Below are 7,476 nucleotides of genomic sequence, written 5' to 3'. Positions count from 1 at the left end.
TCTGTCCTTGGTGTTCTTATCTGTGCTTTGCCTTTCTGTCCTGTCAGCTTTGCTTTTATGGTGTGTCTCCCTCAGAAACTCAGCTGTAGCTGTGCTCTTTTTCCCTGCACTTCCGCCACAAGAGAACCATCCTTAGGAGGCAGGGGGCATGAAGATTGTTCCTGACAGAGAACAGATGTGAGGGAACAGTTAGCCTGGGCTGGTAAGATGAAAACACCTTCCCTCAATTGCCAGTTACTCAGATCAGAGTGGTGATGCAGGTGAGCACTTCAGAAAGGCAGGAACAGCAGCAGAGTGAGAGGATGCAGTGTAGTGGCAAGAATTTTTATCTTTTTTTGACAAAGTTCTGAGTGATTTAAGTCCCTTGATAGTTTTGAAGTCCCTCCAGAGAGCTGCGTGTTGCCTTGGGTTTTGACACCTTTGACAGTTTGACAATTTTGACAATTTTGCTTCCTCAAAATTGTGTACAAAATGCAAGAAAGAAGATAAAATTAAAGCCAGCCTTCCCAACTGTAATGTAGCACACTTTCCTGAATTATTCCTCCCTTCCCACTTTTTGCAAGGCAGCACAAGACTTGTGCTTTCTCTCTTAAGTTCCTTGTGCCTGAATGTTGTAATACAGTTGTTTTGTTTCCTGGCATGGAAATGAACATTTCTGATTGACTTCTTTACATCTTGATGTAGGACTAAACCAATAGAAGTAAATCAATATGCACACAGGAATGTGCCCAGTGCAGAAATTTGTTTCCCAGTTGTATTTCTCACCACTGAAGTGGCTGCATGTCCACATTCAGGGATGTGGTTCCCATGATTGTTCCCATGATTGTTCCCATGCTGTTCTTGTAATCAAAGGCAAGAGATGAGAGCCTGGTTCTTCTGTACATCATGTGCAAGATGGTGCCAGACATGGAGTTACAAGTTCAAAGCAAACTGAGATGCACACCAGGCACAGAAAAGGTAGAAATTATTTTCTTGTAAATCCATTATCTGTTGTTTGCCACACAAATATTTCCCAGCTGTCTGTCTTGGGGAGAGCAGCAAGACAGCAGCAGGATTTAACACAGGTGTCAGGTGCATCCTTTGGCAGGATTCCCAAACGTGAGCTCATTGTGACTCCTGATGTGCTGTGGCTCTTTGTCAAGCTCTCTGAAATCTATTTTGCAATGAGCTGTCTACAAATTGATTAGATTCAGTTGGGTTTATTGGTTGAGCTTGTGAGAGTCTTAACAATAGGCATTGTCACACTGAATTTTATAAACTGTGGATTTATTTGAGCATCTGTTACAAAACAAATGTTGGGAACTACCGCATCTGGTTTTGCATGTAGGGCCTGATGCTTACCGAAAATCCAAGCCTGTTCCCAGCTTAGCAGGTGCCATTCCCCACCTGTCCTACTGACACCAGGCCCAGGAGTGACCACTGGATTAAAAAGTGAATCCTATTGTACAGTGAGTCTGTGCACATCACTACTTCTGGCTGTCCTTAAAGCCGAGACAGGAGTCCACAGAGCCCCACACCTGAGAGATGGGTTCTTTTTCATTACCATGACACAGTGGTGAAAAGTATTTTGTTGTCTGCAACTGCCTGTCTTCTTAGCCAGACTAGCTTTTGCTTCCAGTTTTAAATTGGAAAAACACAGCTTTTGTCTTCCAGTTTTTAACTCCACCTATTTTGTTCATAGATTTGGCTTTTCTTCTGGCCACTTCCCTTAGAGAAGTCTTGCAGATTTGAGCCTGCCTTGGCAAAAAAATGGCTTAATGATTTTCAAGTTCCTCCTGCCTAAAACCTACCAGTGTGCTGCTGTTTTTATTTGATGTATAGAGGTACAGCACAAAAAAAACCCTTAAACCCTCCAAACAAAAAAACTCCAAAAAGCCCCATATTATCATTTTCTCGTCCCTGAATGTTCTTAAAGCTCTCACTGCTAAAGACTCCTAATATTCTAGAGCCAAAAGAGGCTGGAATTTGGCCTGTCCATATTTTCACAGGCTGATGGTGGCTGCTGACCTGCTGATTTCACCACACAGTATTTGTTTTCCCTTGTCTGGATGGCAATTTCATACCACAGCAATGAAAAGGCATTTTGAAAAGGAAGATAGCACAATTCAACAGGAATTGCCCTAGGGGTAGGTGTAATCATGAAATCTGGTACTTTTGGATGAAATGCTCATCCTATCCCTTAAGAGGATAACCCTTAACCCTGGAAAGAGAAATTTGCATTTAACAGTTATTATAATGTGTGAAAGCAGTAACAGCAATGTAACTGCTTAATTTAACTGATTTAACTAATTTAGCAACCACATCAAGGACAAGGGGGAGCATGTGGGAAGCTGAAATTTGCAGTCAAGAAGAGCAACAATGAGAGCAGAGGATCTGGAAACAAACCAGCTTGAAAGGGAAATACTGTGGGTGTGCCAATTCCTTGCAGGCAAGGCAAAAGTCAGAAACCAGAGAGGGCCTTTTCAGTCCCCTCACCACCTCAAGGAACATTTGAGCCAGAAATTTTATGAAAATGCACTTTTCTCCTCTTTTTAAGAGGAAAGACAACAGCTAACTTGTTGACTCTTCTGCAGGAATATATATAGAGAAATGTCAAAAAGTGATAAGCATTTCCAATTTATTGCTTTGGTACTTGAACTGTGAAAATATTGAAGGAGAAGGAAACAGATTACTGAATAGTGTGTTCATAGATCTGCTGCCACCCAGTGTCAAGTGAAAGTATAAATATAATTAGAAAGGCCACAGAGATAGAATTTCAACCAAAGGCTTAAAAAAGGCAGTTTAAAGCAGTAAAAACCCTTAACCAGGCATGCTTAAAGGATCAAATGTCACACTACTGGGGTTGTACCTTCCCCTCTCTCAGTAAAGGAGCTGCCTGTTTCATTACAAAGCCAAGTTTGTCGTCAGATAAGCATTGTGACCTGAAGAGAGGTAAGAGCATCAGGTTTTAGACATGACCTACTGCCTTGTGTTCCCAGTTCCAGTTTTTCACAGCCTGCCCTACTCCCTGGCTGGGGCAGTGGGTTGGGGGGTGAGGCTCTGAGGTGCTCCCTGTGCCCATTTGGACTGATGCAGGTAACACAGGGCTGCATTTGCTCGTTGCAACTCTCACCTGGCACCTTCCCGTTCCCTGCTCTGGCAGCAGGACAGGAGTTCCTGTTGTCATTTCTCCCTTGGCCCTGGCTAACAGAGGCCGTGGATAGCAGATGCTCCTCTGTTCAGCAGTGCTGGAAGGCTGATGGACACCACAGCTTGCTGCAGTTCCAGCTAATGGGCTCTCCAGTGACTGGATGTTCTGCATAAGAGATGCTCACGCTTCCTACAGCTTGTGCTCACAGAGGGTCTAGCATGTTACTACTCAGGAAGCCCCAGCTAATTTTAGTTGCTGATTCTTAAAGCTCTGGCTCTGTCTTGCAGCTCCAGCTCCTGCACAGTTGTGATGAGATGCTGCTCCTGCTGCTCAGTTCAGGTGATTTCAATTCCAGTTACTGAACACTCCAGCTTCTTACAGCTTTGGCTTGTTTTCAGTTGAAGGTTATTTCAGCTCCAGCTTGTTGAAACTCCAGCTTTTGTGTGGCAGTTCTGGCTTCCTACAGCTCCAGCTGATGGACATAGGCTTATTTTGATTTCCAGCTCCCCTTTGTTGAAGCTCTACCTCCAGTAGTGGACACTCAGAAAATGAGTCGCTCCTGCTTCTTCCAGTACCTGCTGATGGACATTTTCCAGCTCAGTTTTTTGAAGTCATAGGTTAGTCCAGCTTCTGCTTCTTGAAACTCCAGCTCCACACAGCACCTCTGGCCACTGGCCAGAAGAGTGGGAGCACTGGTGGGACAATGTGTTTTGGGGAGGGCACAGGTGCTTCCATTGGGAAACCAAAGGCTCTCAAATCCACACGCCCGCTGCCTTCCCGAAAAGGCTGCCGTGGGCCTCCTGGGAATCAGGAGAAACCAGAGTGTGGGGTTCTAGTGCCTCATACAGGCACTCAATTCATTAAATGGAATATAAAAGCCAGGCCAGCACACCACTGACCCCCTGGATCTCATCACCAGCTTTATCAGTGCTGGCTGCAAATATGTGCTCTGTATCCATGGGCGGGCAAGAGCAACGTCATCTTTTGCAGCATAGTGCTGTCAATTCCCTTGGATGCAGAAGATAAAAGCTCTTTTTTGGAGGCCTGTCACATGGTTATCATCTCGTGTCCAAAAGCTTGTTTGGGTTTGGATTGGTTCTAGGCCAGTTCCTGCAGAAAAGACTGTTCTGTGCTTGCTGGCCAGCCAGGACTGGAGGCAGAGGGAGGTGTGTGAATGGATGTCCACATTCCCAGCTGGCAGCAAACACAAAGCCCAACCAGTGTGCACGTGGCTGAGCAGAGATTGCAGGAGCCAGGGCAAGCATGATGGGCACCTGTTCAGTGCATGCATGAGCACACGATACTTTTATGCATGAACAACCCATGAACTTATGAACAGCATCCCATCGTTTCACACGTGAATGCCCTAAAACTTCATGCATTAGTGCCCCATTAGCTCATGCATGAGTGCCCAATTTATTCATACCTTAGCATCCAATCACTTCATGCACAAGCACTCAATCTATTGACAAATGAGCCTGGAGACAGCTCATGTGAGCACCCAATTAATTCATGCCCCAGTGCTCAACCAGCTCACACAGAAGCAGCTATTTCTCACGCACCCCCAGCACATGCATGGGTGCTGTACTGGGCAGAAATTGCTGGGTTCAGGTCAGTGATGCTATATTCCCACCCTCTGGCACTTCTTGGTGCAGGTGCTTCTCCACTGAAAATTGTGTCTTTTCAGGAGTATCAGAACTACATTCAAGGTCCCTGTGCTAGCCCAGAGGTGCACAAAGAGCCCTCCTCTCTCTCCAGAGCACTGAAGGGCTGAGGACCACAGTCTAGCAGGGGTCAACACATCTGCCGAGCTCTGGGAAGAGGTAGAAATGTCTTTCCCTGCCCCTGTGCCCAGCACTTGGCTTTGCTGATCACAGTTCAGCACTGCCCCCATCTCTGCCTTTGCTTTCTTCAAGGGATGTACCAGAGTCACACAATTTTTTACTTCACTATGAGGTAAAGGAATGTAAAAAGGTTAGACTGGGTTACAGAGGGCAGTCACTTTTTGAAGGTTATTTGGTTGCAAATCTGTGTCCACAAGCCTACACTGCTTTGTAAGAAAATGCTGTTTTCTCAAAATGTTTTTTTACTCAGTCAGAAACCCACAGCTTTAAGAGAGAAGTGATTATAATTCTTAGCAAGGCATAAATTTCAATGGTCATCTAGGAGAAAATCATCCACAGAACAAAATCCTGAAAATAACAGTTTACAGGTCTTTTGTAGCAAACACGTGTGTGAGTAAATTATCACCTGACTGCTCCAGTGCATACTGGGATAAGGATCATGGAATTAGAAGGCAGGGAAGCCAAGCTGCTGGGATCACTGGCTGAGACCATCAGCCTGACCAAAACATGCCACCCGTATGTAACACTGAAGCCCTCCCATTCCTCCAGCAAGGAAAAATACAAGTTCTATCTATCTCTATGTACAAAGGTTGGAAGGACTGTGTTACCTTACAGAAGCTGTGCAGGAAACCTTGCCAACTCTAACTTCATGCACAGATTTTACAAGCACATATAAGACATTTGATGTGAAAACCAGCCCAGGGCTTCCAGGGGTGTAGCACAGAGCAGTGACAATTCTAGCTCAGCTACCCTTTTGCACTGTTTTTAAGCAAATCAGCACGATGAGAGACCATCATTTGTCTCCTGGCTGAGAAATTCAAAGTTCTAGTTTATAAGACTGGAACTCCAAGGTCTAGAAAAATGTTCCTCCTCATTGCTCACAAGAGACAAAATTGGTTTTAACTTCCCCTAGATCTGGAAACCAAAGAGCTCAGCCAATACTTCATTGCCTACACAGTGATAATGACACTGCACTGACAGAAAGCTCACAGCTCTTTTACCATAGCTGACAGGGAACATTCTAGATGGCTGCTTTCCTGAGACTTCAAATTTTTCTAATACAAAAAACGAATCAAACACTTTACATTACTCACTCTCCTTGCTAAGCTGCACGTAGCTGTACTGGACAGCTGAGCAGTAGCATGTAACCAACCCCTGCCCAAAACCAACTCAAAGAGAGCTTTCAGGATGTGCTATCCGGCTGCAGGTGGAGAAGAGGAACACTACCTAGGCAAGTTCCTCCAACCAGTCTAAGCAGCAGAGCAGAGTCTCTCTCAGAAGTATATACATACATGGACACAGCTCAGCGTGTTCAGCAAGTCATCAACAACAGCAGTTCTTCAACAGTGAACAAACAGGACTAGGGACAAAAAATATATTCCTGTCACCAAGTGCATTTGAGAACTACGCAAAGACTGAAAAATATAAAGGCTTAATACATTTATTAGTAACTGCTGGCGTGTACTGTAGAATAGGCTACAATCTTCATACACAAGGAATTCATGGTAAGTACTGGCCAAGCATTGCAAAGCACAGGTTAAACAGAAAGCTGAAACAGCATGCACAACCTCCACAGGCTTATTAAAACTGTTCTGAGCATGTAAATCCATCTCACACTTGTCCAATCAATCTGCTTTCAGTCCTATTTAAATGCTACAGGGACCAAAATTAAGGATTTAGAAAAGGACTGGAGACAGCAGCTGTTTGCAAATAGCCAGTAGGAGGTAAGTCCAGGTGACAGTTCCCTCCCTCCCTGCTCAGGGGTTAATTCCACTCCACTATGAGCAAAGCTGGCAAGCAGAGAACTCAGTTTCCATCTCTTAACTGCAAAGGAAACAGCAGATGCATGTAGAACATGTCACACTTCAGACACACCTTTTTCAGAAGGGGCCATAAAAGCAAACAAGTAACCTAATGTGACCCAGACGGTTACAGCACTCCCTGTGTCATCACTTGCTCACAGAACAAGCTAATAACAAAGTTATTACACAGTCATATAGCTCTATACTTGCTATAACAAAACACCAATTACAATGCCAGCTGGCCAGTAACCTTCCCCTTCAGCTCTAGGTTTTATTACCTCTCTGTGTTTTCCCATTTAGTACCTCACCCTTCACAGCACCAGCAAATACTCCCATAGTGTTGCACACCCCATGAGCTACAACCAGGCCCTCAGACCACATGCTGACATTCCCTATGGCTGCGGCTCCTTAGCATCTTTGCCTGGTTGGACACCTTTCACATCAGTTCCTATTTCAGAAGGGCAATCAAAAACTTGTTCACAATTTAAGTCAACCTGACTAGAAGCAAAGCTTAAACCTTCAGTAGGGTAAAACCCCTCCCTAATCTGTGCCTGAGACCAGGCAGATGTTCCTCATCATTCAACTCTAACACACAAGTACAGCCCCTGCTACAGCTCTTCTCTGGACTGACCAGGAATTGGTGCTGTGACAAGCAAACCTTTGAGATGCAGAGATTGGGTGCAGAAGCTTTCACTCATAC

The sequence above is a fragment of the Poecile atricapillus genome, chromosome 4 (genome assembly GCF_030490865.1).
Source record: "Poecile atricapillus isolate bPoeAtr1 chromosome 4, bPoeAtr1.hap1, whole genome shotgun sequence".
Lineage (NCBI taxonomy): Eukaryota > Metazoa > Chordata > Aves > Passeriformes > Paridae > Poecile > Poecile atricapillus.
Note: the sequence above shows the minus strand (reverse complement) of the source record.